At 35.1% G+C, this 24,111-nt stretch overlaps 1 long non-coding RNA gene across 2 annotated transcripts in view; it reads left to right on the top strand.

Annotated features, from left to right (window-relative positions):
- LOC150053056 (uncharacterized) overlaps positions 1–23,019 on the top strand; it is a 42,984-nt gene extending 19,965 nt beyond the window's left edge. Inside the window, exons 4-7 of one of the 2 annotated variants that reach the window (XR_016538147.1) lie at positions 13,434–13,527; positions 18,151–18,342; positions 20,783–20,886; positions 22,953–23,019. This is a non-coding gene — a long non-coding RNA (uncharacterized LOC150053056). The remainder of the gene's footprint in view (positions 1–13,433; positions 13,528–18,150; positions 18,343–20,782; positions 20,887–22,952) is intronic. The other variant, XR_016538148.1, reaches the window with a different exon arrangement.
- The last annotated feature ends 1,092 nt before the right edge of the window (positions 23,020–24,111 follow it).

Genomic DNA, 24,111 nt, shown 5'->3' with positions numbered 1-24,111 from the left:
ATTCTTTGTCCTGTTATTTTCAATGATTCCTTTTCCCTTCCATGAGTCAGATAAGCTTATAGACAAGACAAAGGGTATAGAAAACTAAAACAGAAAAAAAAATAGAAATAGCTGCATATAGGACATAATAAGAACCTCTTGTTTCCAATTCTTGGAATTCATTTTGATACACTTCATTACATATGGTATTGCGCACTTAGCTACTGGGCTATTGTGGTTTCCAAATCTTGTTTTTTAAATTAATTAATTAATTAATTTTTATTGTAATTAATAGAAGGGTTAAAGTTATATTTGCCAGATAGAAGGTGCATTACTTCACAGACATTTTATCCCATCTCATGTTTGTGGCCCCATTTCCCTGTCTCCATCCCCTCCCTCCTCTTGTTTGCTTCCCTTCCCTTTCCTATTTCAGATAAACAAATAACCGTATATATAATATACCAGATAACAAGGTAAAGATACTCTATGAGAGTAACCAAAGGACAACAAAAGAGATGAGAAATAACATAGTACATTAAGGACAACAATCACTCATTATATGGCTTTTATTTCTATATCCTGGAGGTCCTTTCATTTAGCCTCAACCTATATGGCCTTATGTATCTAGGTTTTGAGCTATTGTAATCCTCTGCTAGGAGAGTCCAAGGTTTGTATTTATTATTACAAATAAGGGAAACGATTGAGCCTATGTTCCAAAAAAGGTACTTTATATCTTGCTCTTGTAACCATAATCCCTGTGCGCAGCACATTTTCAAAATAACTATAAAAAAGGAGAAAAAAGAAAATAATTTCATATTCACATTTCTAGGGTTTGTTACTGTCTTCTGTATGTTCCTTATTATTTTTAAACAAGTTCTAGTCTTCACTTGCTTAAGGTTCCCTTTAATAGAAGAAACTATGAGCTGGGAATTGGGGGCTCATATCTGTAATCTTAGCTACGCAGGAGGCTAAGAGCTGAGGACCAAAGTTCAAAGCTAGCTGGGGCAGGAAAGACTTTGAGACTCCTATCTCCAGTTAATCACACACACACACACACACACACACACACACATACATTTTATCAGGACTACAACCATATATCCCCAATATTAAATCTCAAAGCTCCACATAGTTTCCAGATATCAAAACATATTTTATGATAGAACTTGAACAAGTACAAATAGATTCCCTGTTGTCTTTTACCCATATGTTATAAACATTTATGTTGAACTTATAATAATGTGTTGGACAAGAGCATCTCTACTATCATATCCCCTAGAATGTAATGTCTAATTTAGGTCACCTTTCTAAAAAAAAAGTTCTAAACTTCAAAACATCTGCTTCCAGGGACTAAATATATTTTCACTCTTAAAAATTGAGAATTTTTATTTTTTTCAATTGGGATCCTGCTACTTGTCTAATCTTCATAAGCAATCTTAATGACAATAGTTTCACTCCTTAAATACTGAAGTGTCACTTAAAGTTGAATCATAATTATTTTAAATAACATAGAGCCTCATTTCCTGGAATCAATTATAAGACAAACTTAACAATGATATTACGCAGGTGCAGAAAACTTACGCTCATTCAGACCCAAAGGAACATAGGCTCAATGGGTTCCCTCATTTGTAATAATTAGTATACATCTAGAACTCTCCTAGCAGAGGATTACAATAGCTCAAAACCTAGGTACATAAGGTCATATAGTATGAGACTAAATGAAAGGATCTCTAGGATATGGAAACAAGAGCTTTATCTTGTGTGATTGTTGTTCTTAATGTTCTATGTACTATGTTCTTAATGTACTATGCTATTTCTTTTCTCCTTTTTACCATTATGGTTAATCTCATATTGTTACTGTATCTGACTTTGTTACCTGGTATATTGTATATATGTTTATTTGAAATAAGAAAGAGAAGGGGGAAAACAAGATGATTGGGAGGGGTGGGGGGAGAGAAATGGGGACAAAAACAGAGTAGGAGTATCAATGTGTGAGAAGTAATGCACCTACTACCTGACAAATAAAACTGTAACCCTTCTATACATTATCCCCAGAATAAAAAGGAAAAGTTGGGCTCGTTGTCAATATTATTTTATGCTTTTATTCAATTTCTTATTCATTTAAAATTATTTTAAAATGTATTACACTCTATTGAATTTTATTAGTTTATTCTTCTTTTAATCTTAGTTGTACAAGGAATTGCAATTCAACATGTGCGTTTATAAGTACAATGCAGAGCAGATGTTTTAAATTCGAAATAAATTTAGCAGACTCATATGATACCATAAATGAAATTAGATGCTAGAATGTTTTACAGTCCAAACATTTTAATAGAAATATGAGTAATTTAGTAGAAAAATGTTAAAAATTATTTCATCATGTATTCCATTCTTGGATAAAAGAACTATTTTCTGGTTAAATTTCTTATGCTGTTTCATTTTGTCCTGACACAAAGCATAACCATCAACCTGTATTTAAACATGAAGATTTTGAGGATCATACAAACACATTAACATCGCTTTCTTACAATAATACCATGTTTATGTTGTCATGTAGACAACTTTGTTGATTGTCCTCTTTTCTATTTCTCTTGTCTGTAGTCTTTTTCCCTTCCTCCCTCATCCCCTTCCTTTCTTTCCCTCTCTCACCTTCCTTCCTTCCTTCCTTCCTTCCTTCCTTCCTTCCTTCCTTCCTTCCTTCCTTCCTTTCTTCCTTCCATCCTTCTTTCCTTCTTTCTTTTTCCTCATTATCAATTAGCAACTTATAATCATGATCACATTATGGCTGAAAGGAGGGTTATTTTTACAAAATGCAAAATAAAATATTGTCTTCCCCGCTACTAAAAGATGAGTGTTGATTTTTGTTGTTACAAAAATGAAGACTTACGCAGTCAGGTGCTTTTTACTGCCAGTAACCATTTTCTTCAGAGCTGGAATATATAATAGCACAATATCCTACATAAAGAATTCAAGAAATATCTGAAATATTTAGCTTTTTGTTTGATCTCTCTAAATGTAATATGGAACCTCTTTGAAGAATTAGATTTCACCTGCACTTTCATTTCACCTTTATAAAATAAAAACACCTCATTAAAAAGTGACTAAAACCAGGAAAGTTTGTAATGGGATATGAAAAATTTCAATAATAGATTTTTCTCTTTTCTCCTCAAATGCATGACATTAATCGACCTGGGGTCGCACGAGCATTATTTTTACTTATGTGTGAGGAGGCTTTCTAAAACCCATTTTCTTTTTTTTGCACCTTTCAAAGAATTTAACATTGATTTTTACATCATATTTCAAATGACATGTTTAACAAACAAGTATTCAAGAAGGGAATCTCTATACACAATCACTGGTACTTAGATTTTAGAACATAATTAAAATTAGGCTGAGGGTTTGTATGTAATAGATACATATTAATCGATGTAATAAAACATTATGTCTATAGAGTCATAGATTTTTATACCCATGAAGTTGTGTTTACATTTCCAATACCATGTCCATAGCATTGGGTATGCAAATATTGAGTCCTCACTCTTGTACTATTTGGATCTAATAGCCACATATTAAGGATACCATGCACCTTTTGTTCCTTTGGTCTTGACTTGTCTCACTCGACATGATTCAGTCAAGATTCATCCACTTTCCTGAAAATGCCATTATTTTATCTTGTCTCTTAGCTATGTAGAATTCCATTGTATAAACATACCACATTTTTTTGTATCCATTCACTTGCAGTAGGGCATCTGGATTGTTTCCATCGCCTGTCTATTGTGAATAGTGCAGAAATAAACATAGCTGAGAAGGTGTCCTTATCATATCTTGGTTTATGATGCTCAGGATAGATGCCTGGGAGTGGTATGGCATGATTGTACAGAAGGTTTATTTTCAGTTAAGAATCCTCCACACTGCTTTCCAGAGTAGCTGAACTTGCTTACAGTCCCACCAGCAGTGCAGTAGGGTTCCTTTTTCTCCACAACTCCGCCAGCATCTGTCATTGTCTCAGTTCAAAATCTTGGCCATTCTTATTGCAGTAAGGTGGTATCTTAGGGTTGTTTTTATTTGCATTTCCTTTATGACCATGGATAATGAGCATTTTCTCATATACTTTTCTGCCATTTTAAGAGAGACTTTTGCTAAGTCTCTCTTTAGTTCCCTTGCCCATTTCGTGATTGTTTTGTTGGGTTTGGGGGGGGGGATTAGTTTCTTGAGTTCCCTGTAGATATTGGATGTTAAGTTTTGTCTGATGTATTATTGGTTAATATCTTTTCCCAGTTGTTTGGCTGTCTTTCTACTTTAGTAGCTATGCTTTTTTTCCTCCATATATATTTATTGTAATTAATATAAGGGTTACATTATATTCACCAGATAGAAGGTGCATTACTTCACAAACATTGATACCTTTTCTCATGTTAGCTATGCTTTTATCTGTACAGAAACTTTTTATTTTTAGGTAGTCCCATTTATCGAGTCTCTCTCCAATCTGTTGTGATCCTGAGATTCTGTTCAGGAAACTTTTGCCCGTGCCTATGACTTCCAGTGTCTCTCCTACTCTATCATGTAGCAGTTTCAAGGTTTCCGGTCTGACGTTGAGGTCTTTGATCCATTTTGAGTTAATGCTTGTGCATGGCGAAAGGCTAGGGTCAATTTTTAGTTTTCTGCATGTGGCTGCCCAGTTTTGCCAGCACCAGTAATTGAATAGGCTGTTTTGTTCCATTGTATATCCTTGGCTCCTTTGTCAAATACAAGTTGACTATAGGTGTGCAGTTTTATTTCTGGATCTTCTACTCTGTTCCATTAAATTTCTGGTCTTTTTTCTGCCAATACCATGATGTTTTTATTATTATGGCTCTACAGTAGAGTTTGAAGTCTGGTATTGTAATACCACCAGCCTTGCTCTTTTTGCCAAGAATTGTTTTGGCTATTCTGGGTCTTTTCTTGTTCCATATGCACCTTTGGATTATATCTTCTATTCAGTAAAGAATGTCTTTGGAATTTTGATGGTGATTGCATTGAAATTGTATATCAGTTTTGGCAGTATGGCCATTTTCACTATATTGGTTCTTCCTACCCATGAGCATGGGATGTCATTCCATTTCTTGGTGTCCTTTTTAATTTCTTTCATTAGGCTTTTATAGTTTTCATTAAATAATTCCTTTACATATTTAGTTAAGTTAATTCCTAAGTATTTCATTCTTTTGGGGGCTATTTGCAAATGGGATCATTTTCTTGATTTGGCCTTTTGTTTCCATATTGTTGGCATACAAGAAGGCTGCTGACTTTTGCAAGTTAATATTTTATTTTTTCTATTAAAGAATTTATTAACGTTGATTTTTACATCATATTTTAAATGACAAGTTTAACAAACAAGTTTTCAAGAAGGGAATCTCTTTACAATCACTGGGACTTAGTATTTAGAACTTAATCAAAATGAGGCTAAGGGTTTGTATGTCATAGAAACATATTAATTTATGAAATAAAACATTATGTCTATAGAGTCATAGGTTTTTATGTCTATATAGTTATGTTTATATTTCCATTACCATGTTCATAGCATTAGGTTTGCAGATATTGAGGTCTCGCTCTTGTACTCTTTGGATTTAATAGCCACATATTAAGGATACCATGCGCCTTTTGTTCCTTAGGTCTTAACTTGTCTCACTCAACATGATTCGCTCTAGATTCATCCACTTCCCTTCAAAACCTCGCCAGCAACTGTCATTGTCTAAGTTCAAAATCTTGGTCATTCTTATTGGGGTAAGGTTGTTGTCTTTTCATTGAACCAACTTTTTGATTTATTAATTTTATTTGTATTAGATCTTATTTCAAAATCTCTGATATTTCCAATTTTATTTTGTTATTTCTGTCCTTCTAGTTGTTCTAGAATGAACTTTTTCTTGTTCCTCTAGGTAGTTCAATTTCTTTGTTAGTTTATTTACATGCTCTTCTTCTGTCATTTTAATATGGGCTCGTAGTGCAATAAATTTGCCCATTAGAACTACCTTTGCTGTGTCCGTTAAGTTCCTTTGTGATGTATCTTGTTTGTCATTACATTCAAGAAAGTTTTGAATTTCTTCTTTGATTTGTTCTGTAACCCAGGAGTTATTCAGAAGTGTGTTGTTCAGCTTCCAAGTGTTTCAATGTTTATTTACTTTTTACTGTGTTGTTCAGAACTAGTCTGACTCCACTGTGGTCAGATAGAATGCATGGGAGTATATCAGTCCTCTTGTATCTGCTTAAGTTTTCTGTATGAACTATTATATGATCTATTTGGAGCATGTTCCATGTCCTGCTGCAAAAAATGTATACAGTTTTGCCATTGGATGGAAGACTCTGTGTATACCTGTTAAGCCCAGCTGGGCTATGGTGTCATTTAAGTAAGTGGTGTCTTTGCTTATCTTTTGTTGAGTTGACCTGTCATTTGGTGAGAGTGGCATATTGAAGTCTCCCACTATGATTGTGTATGTGTCTATCTTGTTCTGTAATTCTAAGAGAGTTTGCTTGATGAATTTCAAATTAGTTACATATATTGCCTATAATGAAAATACTATTTTTCCCCTGGGGAATTCTATCTCTAACAAGTGTTTGCTCTCATGTAATTGTTTTTTTCTTTGTTAATTTTAATGGCCTGGTTTGGAATATTTGATTCTCATTGTTCATATAACATTGCTTGCCTGTGATCTAATATGATATTGATCTTGCTGAACAGTTACATTTTGTTGTAAATTTGAATCATTTTTTAGAAAAAAATGCTCTTTCTTTGCTATTACTAAAGTATTTTAAATAAGATATTTTGCTAACCCTACTAATTGAATGTCCATAATATTTATGATGTTTCCATAAGAACCTACCAGCAGAAATTTGCAGGAAGTACATTTCAATTACCAAGTGTTGCAAATAATAGCAGTATATAAACTTCAAATTATTTTATTCTCTCCAACAAACAAGTGACTAGGAAATGACCCAGAATCCTCTTTATGGTTTCCGTGTGTATGTATCTTTCTTAGATTCATGTGTCCTAACCTACTTGGTATTATTAACAATAATACCAATTTAGGCAATAATGGCTTTAGTGTTTTCAGTGAAGGACTGTTGAGTACTCAGTAGATCCCTTTTCCCCTTATGCCTTCCATCAGGTGATAACATAATAACAAAGCATTAGTTTGTTCTCTAGTCTTGTGCAAATTTATGTTCTTATAACTGAACACTGTATAAACTATAAATACTAAGTTTCTTCAGATCATGGTGGTAGTGCTTCGGGGTCTGAGATAGAGGAGATGCTTTGGGTGAGCACCTGGTTTCTCCTGGGTGAGTATTCTGCACAGTGCTGAAGTAGCACAGAGCATCACATGGCAGGAAGTCAGATACAAGGACACAGTGAGGTAAGCTTTTTAACACAACCACTATGGACAAGGTGGATTTCATTAGCCCATTAAACCATTAATCAGTGAATGGATGAATCCATTCCTGAGGGAAGTCCTCAGGGATCTAATCACCACTTAAGTCTCACAACTTAGTAACTTGCAACAGAGTTTACATTGCTACATGACATTGACTGGACAATTCAAATCATAGCAGCCCCTCAATTCAGCAGTTAACAATGATCAACACTGCTCTCTTTCTTCTGTCTCTGTTCATTGAGAGTTTTCTTTTTTCCATAGCTCTAGCTCTTTCTATACCTTTCAAACATTACAAACTTACCATATTGGTTTTAGTTTGTATAAGCACTAATATTTAAAAAATGCATATTTATATAACCCTCAACATAGAATTGTGCTGTGATTTCTGATGTACTATTTGGAAATCTATATGAAGTAGTAACTGGACATAGTGCTATATTTTAATATATCATTTAGAAAAGTTTTTTTTTTTTGCCAGTCGTGGCCTTGAGCTCAGGGCCTGAGCACTGTCCTTGGACTTTCTCAAGGTTAGAGCTCTACCACTTGAGCCTCAGCATCATTTCTGGCTTTTTTCTATGTATGTGGTACTGAGGAATTGAACCCGGGTCTTTGTGCATGCTAGGCAAGCACTCTACCACTAGGCCAAATTCCCGGCCCCTAGAAAAGCATTTTCTCACTATTCACTTTTCTCTATTTGCCTACTGTGAGGAAGATACAGATGCATAATTCTGTAGAAGAAAATTGAGAAGGCTTATCAAATATCTGTGATTCTCTCTGGAAAAAAGAATCTTGTCTCCACAGCAATAAATTTCTTATTTGGTCAAGGAATACATTTGCTCCTCCATTAATTCAAATATATGTGTGCCTATATATGTCTTCTGTAGGACAAGAGAATGTGTAAATACATTTCCCTGTCTCCTCTCCCTCTCTTCCTCCCCCATTTTAGGGTGTAGTTATGGGGCTGAAACTGAGCCTGGGTTCTACCAATGAGCATTTTTTGTTCAAGGCTAATACTCTTTAGCTTTGTAAGTATATTCTAAGGCCATTTACTCATGTGAGCCTTGTGAGTGATGAGATTGCAGAATCTGCTCAAGAATGCTTATGCTTATTGTCTATTGATATATTTTTTAAAGGAGAGAAATTATGTTACTTAGGAAGGAAAGTCTGTATATCATGTGTTAAAGGATAAATCTTCAAAGGCAGATATTATGATTCTTTTACTATTTGTCTTGCCATTAGCAGCATTTTCAAGGTGCAAATATATTTACACCACCTGGAAACATAATTACTAAGTCTATGTGATCACTAAATGTTCTAAGTTTAGGTGAAAGAAAGTTGTTACATAATTTCTGATTTTACTTAACTGTGTTTTCTCTCATAGACTGGAAGTTTTGAGCTTGCCAGTAGGCATGAAATATAGAGAAAGTGTTTCCAATTCAGTTCTGGGACTGCCATGATGTGGTGGCCTATCTGCTGAAAGGAGGGATGGATCTGCTGGAAAATGTGTTCACTGTTTGTCCCAGTGAAAGGCTCCAGATTTATTTCCACTTCAAGATAGAATGCAGCAGCTGCCAGGAATAATTTTATTTGCATTTTTAATTTAGTGTTTTCCTGAAAGAATCAAAGATCATTTTTTGGGATTCTAGATGCATAAAATGAACATTCAATTTGCTTCTGCATACAGGATAATCTGTTCAAAGATTTACCAGAAACAGAGCAAGCTTTGAAAGCCATTTCATGGCATTCATTGCAGACCAAATTTTAATATAATTGATGATGTGTATAGTACGTATTTCAAAACATTTTGATGGTGTTATTTTAAAGAAGACATGGTTGTAACCATATATAGGAGAAAGCTTGAATGAACATCATCCTCAAATTTACATACTGAGTTTTTGACTTTCATCATTAAGCTTACTTATTATCAATAGTTCTTTAAAATATTTTGTAAAATTGTGTTCCATTTTTTTTACAGTTTCATTAAAGGCAGACAGAAACTGGATATGCTCAAAACAGCTATACTGTGAGCAAAATCAAACACAGAATTTTCCTGGTGTCGTCCTTGATAGGAACTTGGTGTATTTATCCAGATTACCTATGAAAGCTTTATAGAAAGGTGGTAACTTTGGAGAAGAAAAAATGATACAGTTCCCCCATCGCCAATCAATGAACTAATGAATTTGCCAGCAGTAATAATTGCAAATTTATTATCAACTGAAATAGCTAATTACTGGAAACTTTAGGCTCCCAGCTGATATTTTACTTTGGTTATTTTTTAAGCTTGACACCAAATGATATACTGTCAAGTGTGAAATCAATAATACACAGTGAAAAATTTGGTGGACTATTGTGAATAAAGTATTGAACAGAAAGTCTCTAAGCTGCCTTAAATGGAACCTCTAATCGGGAAATGTCTATGATACATAGAAATTCAAACAGAACTGACGTGCTTGTGAGGTTCTTACTTTTGGTTGGAAATTTGGATTCAAAGCCATCCATTTTACGATTAATGTCTAAAGATTTTTAAATTACATTAGAGAGTTCAGTGTGACATGTCACCGTATGAATATAATGCATTTTGACCATACGATTTAGCATAGATTAAGTCTTACAGAAAAATTGGGAACACAGTATATATGGTATAGATGATTTTGAGAAATTATTTTGAGCTATTTGAATCAGTTTAGTAGAGTAAATTTAGAATACTAGATTTTGTGTTAAGAGCCTTCACAGTTTTTTTTTTTTATCATTGATTGTCTTAAGGAGCCATATGCTCTTAGCTACTGTGTGTGTGTGTGTGTATGTGTGTGTGTGTGTGTGTGTGTGTGTGAGAGAGAGAGAGAGAGAGAGAGAGAGAGAGAGAGAGAGACAGAGAGAGAGACAGAGAGACAGAGAGACAGAGAGACAGAGAGAGAGACAGAGAGAGAGAGAGAGACAGAGAGAGGGAAAAAAGAGAGAATCTTGTTTGCCAAGAGATCTCTAATATACTTTGGGAATAGGGAAACAGCTATATTTTTAATATTTAGTGTGTATTATCTGTACAATGGATATATTTCATTATGATGATTTCATACACCTAGATAACATATTTCGAGAGTATTTATCAGTCTCTTTTACCTTATTATCTTCTTCATTTCACTCTAGTCCCTTTTCTCCTCCCAAGTAAAACTTCTATTTACAACTCTCCTTTTAAGATTCTGTGGAAGACAGAACATACAATGATTTTATTTCAGATTTTGTTTATTTTATTCAACACATTGATTTCCACTTACACCCATTTTTCAAATACTTAAAACCAACTAGATGAATATTTATGGATGAATAATACTCCATAGACACCACATTTTCTTCAACTACTCCTTAATTGATGGGAACTTAGACTGATTTTGTAAGTTGGCTCTTTTGAATAATACCAGAATAATTTTGGTTATGCTGTTATCTCTACTATATGCTGATTTTGAGTATATTGACAATATGCTCAGAAATGACTTAACTTGATTTTTCAAAAATTATGAATCATTTTTATTACGATCTCCTCCTCTTGTTATGCCTTAACATTCATTTTTTTAGGCCTAATTCTAATCCTACCCTAATGACTGTTGATGAGTTCCTGAAATAGTCACCACATTCATCCACAAAATGGCCCATTCATCTCTGCACTTTCTATTTCTCTTTAATTATTTTAAATTTTTTTTTATTCTTGAGGAAATGTATAGAGAGGTTAGAGTTACATTGGCCAAGTAGTATGTGTATTAGTTCTCACACATTTATACCTCATCCCATGTTTCTGTCCCTCCCCTAACCCTCTCCCAATCATCTTGTTTTCACCCCTTCTCTTTCTTATTTCAAATAAACAAATAAACATATATACAATATACCAGGTAACAAAGTCAGATACAGTAATAATATGAGATTAAACAAAGGGAAAAAAAGGAAAAAAACACAATACATTAAAAACAACAATCACACAAGATAAAGTTCGTTTTCCCCCATATCCTAGAGTTGAGTTCATTTAGTCTCATCCTATATGACCTTACATACCTAGGTTTTACACTATTGGAATCCTCTTCTAGGAGAGTCCTAGATGTGTACTAATTATTACAGATGAAGGAAACCATTGAGCTTATGTTCCTTTGAGTCTGGCTTTTTACTTCATTTAATATGATTTTTCCCAAGTCTTTCCATTTCCTTACAAATAGGGCAATGCCATTCTTTTTGATGGAAGCATAGAATTCCATTGTGTAAAAGTACCACATCTTGTTGATCCAGTCATCTAAGGAGGGGCATCTTGATTGGTTCTATATCTTAGCTATGGTAAACAGTGCTGCAATGAACATGATTGTGCTAGTGGCTTTAGTATGTCCTTGCTTCTGGATATTTGGATAAATGCCAAGGAGTGAAATTGCTGGGTCAAAGGAGAGCTCTATGTTTAGCCTTTTGAGGAACTGCCATACTGCTTTCCATAGTGGTTGAAGGAGTTTGCACTCCCACCAGCAGTGTAGTAGTGATTCCTCCTGGCCACATCCCCACCAGTATTTGTTGTTATTAGGGTTCTTGATAATGACCATTCTAACTGGAGTGAGGTGGAATCTCAAGGTTGTTTTCTCAAGGTTGCATTTCTCTTATGGCCAGAGATGTTGAGCATTTCTTCATGTGTCTATAGGCCATTCTTATTTCCTCTTCAGAGGAAATATGAATAGGTTGATTGTTTCTTTGAAGAATTGTTTTGGAGAGATTCACTTTTTTTAGCTGTAGATATATTTTAGATTGAGGCCTTTGGACTTAATTAGATTAGACAGGAGTGTTGCTCCTCTCCTCTCCGGGGCAGCAACACGGGAACGGGGAGGGACACACAGGGCCAGCCTGTAGTCCCCCGGGAGCCGAGCAAGATGGTAAGTGTCGAAGACCCAGCCCTCCCCCAATCACCGGGGAAGAAAAAACCACGCTGAGTCAGAAGCAGTGTTAACCATGAAAGCGCATCAGATCTCTCTGCTGATCTCTGCTGATCTCTGATGCTCTCTGATGCTCTCCTCCTTTATTGCGTCAGACAATTAGTTATATACTGTTAGGGTAGGAGAAGGTGGGCACTGGGAAGCTAGCCAATAGGAAGAGGGCCTCTGTGCTATCACTAAGGGTCTGGGTGGGGCTTTCAGGTACTGGGCAGGACAGGTGCAGGAAAGCGCGCGAGACTTGAGCTGCTGCGAGACCCGCGAAACTGCGGGGGGTTCAATTGAGTCACTACACAGAGATGCCTTAGGAGAGGTATGCAAAAGACCGAATGCCTAGACAAAGCCCTTTAATTGCAGCTGAGTCAGAATCAGGCTTCAGGGATGGAGGCTAGGCCCCAACACAGGAGCTCTATTTTCAGTCCACAATGTTCCTATTAATTTCCATTCTTTATAAAGCTCCCCTTTCTCCCACATCTTCAAAGGAAGGAGAATGTCAATAAACACATGAAAAAGTACTTGACATTTTTAGTCATCAGTCAAATTTAAATAAAAATTACATTAAGATTTCCTGTCGTGCCAATCAGAATGGGAAACAACTGATTTCAGCATATTGACTTTGAACACTATAATGTAGGAATACTTGCTTTCAATTCATGAAGGTTATTATGGATTTGGAAGTACTTTTTCCATTTACAATTTTATTATCTGAAAATACATATTTTTTCTCTTTTTGTATATTTACCTATATATCATCTATCTATGTTTTATTGTTTTATCTTGCATTGCAGTAGGTGGAGATTTCAGCAGTAAACTGAACAGGATTATAAAGAAATGACATAATTTCTTTGTTTTTAATGTTAGGGGAAATACCTCATTTATCAGTATAAATATAATTCTAATGAACAGTTTTGTTACTTTACTACCTCTCTTGTACTGATTAGCTTGAGGGTTTTTTGAATGAATTTTAAATATTGTGAAATATTTTTAGACATCATTTGATATCATATATCATTTACTCTAGTGGTGTAAGGCTTTGGCTAAGTCTTTCCTCTCACATAAGGCTTGAAATAAAAAGGGCCACTTTCTTCCTCTTCTATTTCAGAATCCAAGGAGAGACATTCTCCATATTCACCTTGAGAACATACTGGGGTCACTGGACATACATAACTGTCATCTCCATAGCTTCCCAGTCTCAGGTTAGTTCATTCTTATCCTGTAGCAATTCATCAGAATCTCCATATGGATATTGAAGCTGTCTGTGGTTGTAGTAACTTCCACATAAATAGATTTATCTTATATCACTGTGGATGAGACTGTCATTCCAGCTTTGGGACTGCAAATTTCTACATAGCACCAAGTTCTCTGATGTGTTCAAGAAAAATAATCTATTTTTAATTTCCTTAATTTATCTCATTGTCATAAATAATAAAGATGTTCATTTATTATTTATTTATTATTATTATTTTAAAATGATGCATTAATTAAATTTTCCAATTTTATATCTCTTGGTATATAAATAGTTTAGGAAATACTACAAATAAAAAGATGTTTAAAGAAATTAATACATGGGCCAGGAGTTTGGCATAGTGGTAGAGTGATTGCCTAGCATTCACAAAGACCCAAGTTCGATTCCTTGACACCACATACACAGAAAAGCCAAAGTGTTACTGTGGCTCAAGTGTTAGAATTGTAGCCCTTAAAAGGCCCCAAAATATTTCTCAGGCCATGAGTTCAAGTCCAAAGGCTGGCAAAAACAAAAACAAAAAGAAGTCAATACACTATTTCTTATTTATTTTAACTTAATTTCTGTTGTCAAGATGATGTACAGAGAGGTTACAGTTACATAAGAAAGATAATGAGTGCATTTATTGTTTTCTTTCTTTCTTTCTTGTTATTATTTTAATTAATAGATGGGTTACAATATATTCTCCAGATAGAAGGTGCAATATTTCACAAACATTGATACCCCTTCTCATGTTTTTGTCCCCCTTTCTTTCCCCATTCCCTCTCCTCATCTTGTTTTCCCCTTCCCTATCCTATTTCAAATAAACAAATAAACATATATACAATATACCATATACCAGATAACAAGATAAGATACTGTAACAATATGAGATAAACACGGGACAACAAAGGTGATGAGAAATAACATAGTACATTAAGAACAACAATCACACATTATATGGCTCTTGTTTCCATATCCTGGAGGTCCTGTCATTTAGCCTCATTTTTTTCACATTTCCCCTCTACTTTCCTTCCCCTTAAGTTGTAAAGTTTATTTCCATCATAGTGTCTAGTGAGTATCACTTGCATTCGCTCACCATTGGTATACAATTTCTGATTCCCTTTCCATATTCAAGACAAATAGTAAAGAAATCAGTAACAGTGACAACAGGTAATGAAACAAAAGGAAAGAAAAGAAAGTAAAAAGAAACAACTTCAAACAGTACAATAAAAAACATTTTGTTTCCATTTCTTGGAGTTCAATTTGCCAAGCATATTTTATACTTTCATATGTACATAGCTATTGAGCCATTGTGATCCTCTCCTAAGAATATCCTCCTATATTCTCCCTCTCACTACGCAATCTTTAGAGTGCTGTTTAATTGATCATGTCTAACTGCAATTATTTGTCTTTTACTACTTGTTGGATTAGGTTGTAGATTTATAGACACATTCTTGTTACTACAAATGAGGGAAAAGATTCATCCTATGTTTCTTTGGATCTGGATTACTTCATTTAATATATTTTTTCTGGGTCTTTCTATATGATTATAAATGGGGTAGTGTCCTTATTTCTAATGGAAGCCTAGAATTCTATTGTGCATGTATGAGGATTTACCCAAATGACCACAAACCAGCCCTTACTATTGCCACCAGCACAACCATGTTCATTGAAGCTGATATATGCCCCTCATTTTATAAATGAATCTAGAAAATGTGATTGATGTCATTGTATTCCTAACCTAGGAATCCTAAAGCCCATGAGAAACTCTCTCTGAGCTCACTGTTCTTATTGTGTATATGACCTATTTTATTTTACAGTTACAGTTTTATTTCTTTTTCCATGTATGTGCTGCTCAGGAATCAAACCCAAGACTTCACACATGCTAGGCAAGCACTTTACCACTAGGCCATGCTCCTGGCCCTTACAGTTTTATTTCTGTAACACATTTTCTTCTATGTTGACTGGAATCATTTTTAGTTATTATATACATTTCAATAAACCTATATCTTTGGATTTCATAGCAATAGATGTTCTTTTAATATGGTTACATGTTTTGTCTTTTGATCACAGAGACTAAAAGTATAAGTATTTATTTAAATGCATCTTTGAGTGATTTGCATTCAAATATGAATCCATTCATTCTCAATCTGTTGAAGTTCAAAATCCAGATAAAATGTTTATTTTATGGTGAAAATTGTCAGGTTGTATCATAATAAATAGATGTTGATAATGTTTTATTTTGTTATACAGAACAAATCCAAAGCAATAATCCAGATATCTTATTTAGATAAATCAGAAATCTTATTTAGACAAATTAAAATATAATTTTCTAAGATAAAAGGGTAAATAGAAAGTAACATTGTTTATGACATTCCAGTCTCTTCATTTATGGAAATTTATTTTGCTTAAAGCAATTCATAAATATGTATGTATATTTACATGTGCTTTATCTTATTGCTTTTACATTACTTATTGTAGCACTGAAACTTTTATTTGTGATTAACCACCAAAAATCCTAGAATTTGAGTTGTGGCTCAAGTCAAAAATATCAGGTACAGAGCCCAGATCCTAACTTTAAGCCCGAGGACCAGCACTTTTAAAAAGTGTATTGTTTTGTATTTTACATTGGTTCCTGTCCTAAAAATCAAGGCAACTGCGGCAAAATCTCTCCAATTCACAGATACGTAGCTTGGCAGGTGGGGCTGAAGAAGAGGCATCAAATAAACATGGAGAATAATTTTCAAAAAAAATATTACTCATCCTTAACCAAAATCTAATAAATATACATATGCAGGGGGAAGGATTCAGAAATAAGATTATTTGAAATAATTCCTAGTACTTCCAGTTTGCCTTACATTTTGGGCAGCGGGCACACAGCTACATCAAAATATTTAAAGTACATCAAAAACGCAGTAAAAATGAATGACATTTCAGTAAATGATATTTGGGAAAATACTAGAGTTTGAATCTAGGGCCTTGAGCTTGCTAGATTAGAAAATACCACAAGCCACGGGGGTTACTGTGTTCCACTGATTGTTTTGGGGGACAGGTTCTTGTTTCCTACCAGGTATACACCTGAGACACATTTTACCTACTTTAGTTCTTTCTTTGATATCTGGAAAGGCAAATATGGGCCACTCCACCCATATTTTCTCTGTGAAAATGGAATCGCCTTGACTTTTCTGCCTGCGCTCTTGCAGTTCCATGATCCTTCCAATCAGCCTATAGCTAGGATACCAGCTGTGAGTCACTTGCCCCGCTTAACAGATAATTGCTTTTTAAATAAATGGATGAAATGAGAAGATTATTAGCTGTAGTGAAGAGGACAAAACTGGGAATGGGAATAGAAGATTATAGTACTCAGAAATAAGTGACAATCCTCCAAGGTTCCTAGGCGATAAACCTGTAAAATTTACATCAATTGCTAATGCTATTGAGGACTGTGTGGAATGGGAGAGTGACAGAATGTAAATGTAGCTGAAATACTTTATGTATTTAAATGAGCAAAACATGGAACAATGGAGCTTGCTGGAATTGGCATGGGAAGGGGAGTGAGAATGTGGGAGTCACAGAGATGAGTTTAGTCAAAGTTTACTCAGTGTATATATGAATATATTTAATTAAGAAGATCCTGGGTCTTCTAATAAAATGTGGGAGTAAATGACTAAGTGGGAAATAAAAAAATTGAAGAATAGCAAATATCCATTGAAGAAAAGAAGCAGGTATGTGTACAGTCCAATTCTGGACTGTTAGAAAATTGATTCTAAGGTTCTTCCTCCATTTAATTTTCTCCTTTCCAGAATAAATTGTTGCTAATCATATTATTTTGATGAACACAGATTACAGGGCAAAGCATAAATTGCATGAATTATTCAAAGAAATATTTCACCTTATGTTTTATCCAAAGAGTACATGACTCTTTTAATTAAGGGGTCCATTTCTTTGAGGAAAAGATTTCTAAAGCTTCCACCTTTTTATAAGAATGCAAAGCACAAGTCAAGACACAAGACTGACAGTGTCAGAATTTGAATTCAGTATCAAATCCTGTCTTCTTAACCAACTCAATACTAGTGTGATCATAGCTGTATTGTTATTCACAACTCCCTGTTGCTTCAGGTTCAACTCCTGGAATAAACAGGCCATAATTTTCATTGCAATGTTCTCCAGATACTGTTTATGGATTTTTGAGCCATCATATAACTGGATGCATGAATTCAAATAAGTGAGTAAATATGTCCATGAAGAGGTGACACAGATTCACTTCATTGTCACATCCTTGTCACTTTTCATGTGAGCTTCTGGCATGGAAAACAGAGATAAGTTTCTGCTTCTCGTTTTCCTTTCCTTGAATTTTATTTCATTATTTTCTTCCCAACTAGTTCCCAGTTCAAAGCAATACACTTGAAAAAATATTATTTTACTACTACCACCAAATATCCAGTTGTATATACATACTAGCAGAGAGTAAAATGATCCATGAGCTAAATGCTTCCAAGCACTATACTATGATAGCTATTTGAAAAAAGAGTACTTTTAAGTGAGCCTAAGAAAAATATAGATCCAGTTACTTAAAATGTGCTTCTCTCCACAGCGAGTACTCCTTCTCTCATTGGATTTTATGAAATACCAGAAAAGATCACATATGGATTAATGATTGACATAACAGCTCATGACCAGGGACAATGATTAAGGAAAGGCCTATATGCATCCTAAAGGGCACAATTCCCATGTTTATTAGGTCTGGCCTATGTTTAGAGGTCTTCCAACGCAGGTGGCAAATAAGGTAAGGACAAGAATCATGTTTTGCTTCCCTTGGCCCGGGCATGCTCAGTACCTTCAAGAAAATCAACATTCTCAAATGAAAACCTGATATGTATGGGCACACAGTAACCTTCAATTCTACTACCTACTTCCTTGTTAAATAATATCGAATGTATTTTACCTCAGTGCTTAAGGAAAGGAGAAGCCACTTTCAAACCAGAGAAAGCACTAGGATAATTGTTGATATAGAATGATTACTGTGGCAATGGACTTGATTTGAACAATATGCCTGATAGTAGAACCAGAGAGTTCTAATAATGCAATGTTAATGGTGATGTAAACTCTCTCCAGGTATGGTAATGTTTCCACAAAAAGGAATAACCTTCGCTACATGTTATGTTGTCGTTTATGGTGTCATATTTATGGGAAACGGCTTGTTCTTTTTCCACTGCGGAGAAAGATAATTTTTTTAAAGAAAAGAATCACCTTCTGCAAAACATAGGTCAAATACAAACTCAAGTGTATTTCAAAAAATTGATGGTGCTGTTATTCTAGTTTTGGAAATGCACTGCAAACCAATTTTTTGACAGAGCCGTAGCTCTTCTGTGCCCTGGAGTAATCCATCAAAGTATCTGTAGGCAAAAGAACTTAGGGCTTTTGTTTTTGCAATTATTTCAGCTGGAGGAAAAAAAATTCCCATGAAAACTATAAGGAAACCTACGGTGGAAGCCCAAAAGGAATGACTTTTGCAAGGTTCTTTCTGGGCATCCTTGAAGAACTCTTTTTGCATAGGACACAGCTAAAAGGCACTTCAAGACTTCAAAACATATGAAATATAAGGTTTTAGAAACTTAATCAGGTTTATTACACCTTAGAAAAATGAAAGTGGTTATTGTTAGGCCAAACAGATGGTCTTTAGAAGAATAGGAATTCCAAAGATAAAAGTGAGAATATACATTTTGATAAGAGTAAATAACCAAAATGTCTAGGGACGGGAGGTGTGGCATCTGTCCAAGAAGCCAAGATAAGACCAGAGTGTAGGCTTTGGTATAATTTGTGATGGCACTTTGTCACTTCTGACATGAAGTTAGGCCTGATTTTGGTTATTTTGTTTACTTGTTGATTGCTTCTTTTCTTAGAAATGCAATCTCATGAATTTTATGGACGTGTGTGGTTGGTGACTGAAATTGTGACCCTTTTTTTCCATATATTTTTATTGTAATTAATAGAAAGGTTACATTATATTCACCAGATAGAAGGTGCATTACTTCACAAACATTCACACTCTTTCTCATGCCTTGGTCCCCATTTCCCTGCCCCCACCCCCACCCCTCATCTTGTTTTCCCCCCTTCCCTATCCTATTTCAAATAACCACATACACATATATACAGTATATCAGCTCACAAGGTGAAATACTATAACAATATGAGATAACCAAGGGACAGAAAAAAAGATGAGAGATAACATAGTACATAAACAATCATTATATGGCTTTTGTTTCTATATCCTGGAGGTCCTTTCATTTAGCATCATACTGCATGGCCTTATGTATCTAGGTTTTGCTCTATTGTCAATCAAGGTTTCTACTGATTATGACAAATGAGGGAAACCATTGAGCCTATATTCCTTTGAGTCTGGCTTACTTTACTTAATATGATTTTTTCTAAGTCTTTCCATTTCCTTACAAATGAGGCTATGTCATTCTTTCTGACAGCAGCATAGAATTCCATTTTGTATAAATACCATATCTTGTTGCTCCACCCATCAACTGAGGGGCATCTGGGTTGGTTCCATATCTTTGCTATGGTAAATAGTGTTGCCATGAACATCGTTGTGTTAGTGGATTTAGTATTCCCAAGCTGCTACCATTACATGAGGAACCTCCAGATCCTAGCCCCTTTTCATATAGAAACACAACTCAGATGATATTAGACATGCCAGGCGTCCCTTGTTTGAAATGGGGGTATTTAGCTGGGTGCAGTGCCTCATGCCTGTAATCCTAGCTATTCAGGAGGCTGAGATCTGAGAATCAAGGTTCAAAGCCAGTCCAGGCACAAAAAGTCCTCAGACTCTTATCTCCAATTAACCTCTAGAAAACAGGAAGTGGGGCTTGGCTCAAGGGTAGGTCGGTAGCCTTGAGCTGAAGAGCTCAGGGACAGCATCCAGGCAGAGTTCAAGCCCCATGACGCACAAAAAAAAAAAAAAGAAAAAGAAAAAAAAGGTCCTTGCTAACTTTTGGCCCATTCTGTCCTCAAATCCCAATCCTCTTGCTCTGCTCACTTTCTGAGTAGCTGGGGATGATAAACCCTAAAATAAAAATGATAGGAAGTTACACATTTCACCAAAATCAGAAAGGCTTTAATTATCTGCTAGACTTACCTAGATAATAATTTAAAACTTAGCAAATTTTTACTTCATATTACTTCTCTGTCATCAGCATTATATTCTGTTTTCCATATAGAAAAAAATATTATTCCATGCTTACTGGTGGAAGGGGTGACACTGAACAAGATGCATTGTACTCATAAACATGTTTACTTGAAAACGCTGCATGACTACTTTAAGGTAATAAACAAATAAATATCTACTTAGCCTAATTTACTTTTTTTTGGCTTGTCATGGGGTTTGAGCTTTTCAGCTCAAGGCTAGCACTCTGACACTTGAGCCACTTCTGGTTTTCTGGTGGTTAATTGGAGATTAAAAAGTCTGATAGGACTTTCCGGCCGGGCTGGATTTGAACTGTGATCCTCAGATCTCAGCCTCCTGAGTAGCTAGGATTACAGGTGTAGCCACTAGGCCTGGCCAGAATTGAAAAGCCACACCAGTTTTGCATGCCTTTATGAGAATGCTAGGCTTCAAGTGCTTCTTGTTTGGGAACACTGAATGTGGCATGAATCCTTCTCTGCCAAGTTGTCTCATTGTCATTCAGGAAGTTTCTACTTCACACTACAATTCTAAACACATTTTTTTGTGTATGTGTTGAGAAAATTATTAATGAGCCCTGTCTGAAGGAGGAAGTGGAGAAATAACTCATTAATCCTTCTTAGAAACAGCAACAACAAAATCAGTTTTAGGAGCACAAACAGGTCATGAGGGTAGGGGGCTGTATGGAGAGGGGTTTATGGGATATCACCTTGACAACCATCAGCCAAATTGCAGCATCAAGGTCATCACAGTGAGAAAGTGATAGGGCACATCTCATATCCCTCAGTCCTTCACTGGGGCTTCTTTCTCTTCCTGTTGTCCAAGGTAGAAAGCAATCAGAGCCTGGATGCGCTCAGAGTTTGGATGAAGAGTTCTCTTAAGTGACTCTACTTTAGACATCTTCAGCTATGTTATTATAGTTGAACTCATTCTTAAACATAGAAAAGGGGGATAGAGGCCTGGGAATATAGCTTAGTGGTAGAATTCTCACTTAGCATGTATGAAAGCCTGGGTTTTATTTCTGGGTATCACATACAGACAAACAAGCCAGAAGTGGTGCTGTGGCTCAAGTGGTGGAGAGGTAGCCTTGAGCAAATGTGTCCAAGGACAGAGCCCAGGCACTGAGTTCAAGCCCCAGGACTGACAATAAATAAATAAATAACTTTTAAAAAAGAAAAATAAGTGGGTAGGTATCATTGTCTCATGCTTGTAATTCCAGCTACTCAAGAAGCTGATATCTGAGAATCATGGTCCAAAACCAGTGGGGCAGAAAAGTTCATGAGATTCTTATCTCCAGGAAACTACTCAAAAAGAGCCACAAGTGATGCTGAGGCTCAAGTTGTAGAGTGCTAGCCCTGAGCATAAAGAGGCTCAGGGATAGGGTATAGGTTTTCATTTCAGGTCCAAGGACAGAAAAAAAAAATTAAAAAGCCCCAAAATATAGCAAAAGGGTACATGTTTCTGTGATATCTATGAAAATTGGAAGACATGATCTTCTTTTGGACAATTCATTTGGGAGGATATGTGCAAATATTCTCAGATCATATAGATTATATAATTGTGATTTTTGTCCAAGCAGTAGATTCACAAACACGGATAGCCATCAATGCTATACAGAACAGTTATGTAAAATTTGTGTATGCCTGGAGAAGGTGTGGGAGAGATGAAGTTTTAATGAAATCTAAATGCATAAACCACTCTAAGAGTGTCAAATAGCATTAACCAAATTACTAATAGTAATGATAATGACAAAGGGAACGAGTCCTGTGTACAGATATAATCTATGTAAAAGATGTGAAAATAATTTCTAGAAGTCATGAAAGCAGCAAAACAAAGTAGCAAATCTGTGGATATTTCCCATATTTATGGGGATATAGTCCAGTACTCTCATATCATACTTGAGATAGAGGTCATTAAATTTTCATCTTCAGGTAAAAAAAAATACCAGAAGGAGAAGGAATCCCTCTTTCAGAGGATTTATCTAACTGACTGAATTTATAGAAGCAGAGAACAAGTGTAAAGTTGAGCTTTCTGTAATAAATCCACCTTGACTCTTTAGAGTGTGAAAAGTTATTACCATTTGTAGCAGATAGGATTTGTAGTTGTGATTCCTTAGGGTACTCTACAACAGCAACATAGACTTGTGCTATAACCTTTGGGGACCTGAAATGGAAATGAAATAAAATTGATATGCTTTTGTTTTCTAGGTGCCTCGCAAAATTACAAACTGCAGATAAATCAATAACAACTAAACAATCTTCAACTTCATTAATGCATTATATGTGTTTTCCAATACTTTTCAAATCGTGAGCTGAGAAACATGAACTTTCATACTCAAAAGAATGATTCTGATTTAAACAAACAGTGAGCATCATTTTGTCAAAACAATTTTCTATCATAAAAGTAAGAACAATTTTAAAGTTTTATGTGTGAGGGACAAGTAAAAACAGAGTGAATGTAAATGGAAACTTTTCTCCAGCCTTTCTCCGATTACGCTGTTTCCATTTTATGTCATCATTCACAACTTCACAATTCATTACACAGAAGTTTATGAATTTTCACAAAGAAAATGTGATGTCAATGGGAAACCTTTGTGTATGTTCATTGCTATTTTCTATTTTCTTCTCCCCACTCCTCTAATTGCTTTACTTCAGAGAAATGGTGTTTAGTTACTTATTATTTATTTTATTTTATTTCACATTTATTTTTCAATTTGCTTTTTACTCTACTATTTGTTGTTTATATTTAGCTCCTTTATTATAATTTTTATTTTTCAAATACTAACATAGCACTATTTGGCTTGTTTAGTTTACCTATGAACCCACTCTACCAGATGAATTCTATTTATTTATTTGTTTATTGTTTGTTTGTTTGTTTGTTTTTGTCAGTTCTGGGAATTGAAGTCAGGGCTTGAGTCCTGTCCCTGAGCCTCTTTGTGCTCAAGGCTATTGCTCTACCACTTGAGCCATAGCACCACTTCTGGCATTTTCTGAGTAGTTTATTGGAGTAAGAAACTCAAGGATTTTCCTGCCCACTAGCCTTTTGAGTAATTAGGATTATAGGTGTGAGCCACTGGTATTCCAGATTATAAAACTTTTTATAATCATTCTATCTCTACAAAGAAATTATAACTGAAACAGTACAGTACTGGAATAAAGAAAACAGACAAGTATCACTAGATAATGGAGTACAGAACCTATAAACTAATGCGAATCCATTCAGCCTACTGATTTTTGACACAAGTGCCAAGCACATATAACCGAAGAAAACAATCTCTTCAGAAGATGATGCTGTCAAAACTGCAGAATAATGAAACTGGATTGCTTTTTCTCACTATATCAAAAATCAACAAAATATGGATCAAAG

This window comes from Megascapheus bottae, chromosome 16 (genome assembly GCF_031878675.1).
Source record: "Megascapheus bottae isolate mThoBot1 chromosome 16, mThoBot2.hap1, whole genome shotgun sequence".
Classification (NCBI taxonomy): domain Eukaryota; kingdom Metazoa; phylum Chordata; class Mammalia; order Rodentia; family Geomyidae; genus Megascapheus; species Megascapheus bottae.
Note: the sequence above shows the minus strand (reverse complement) of the source record. Positions and strands in the feature narration are given on the sequence as shown.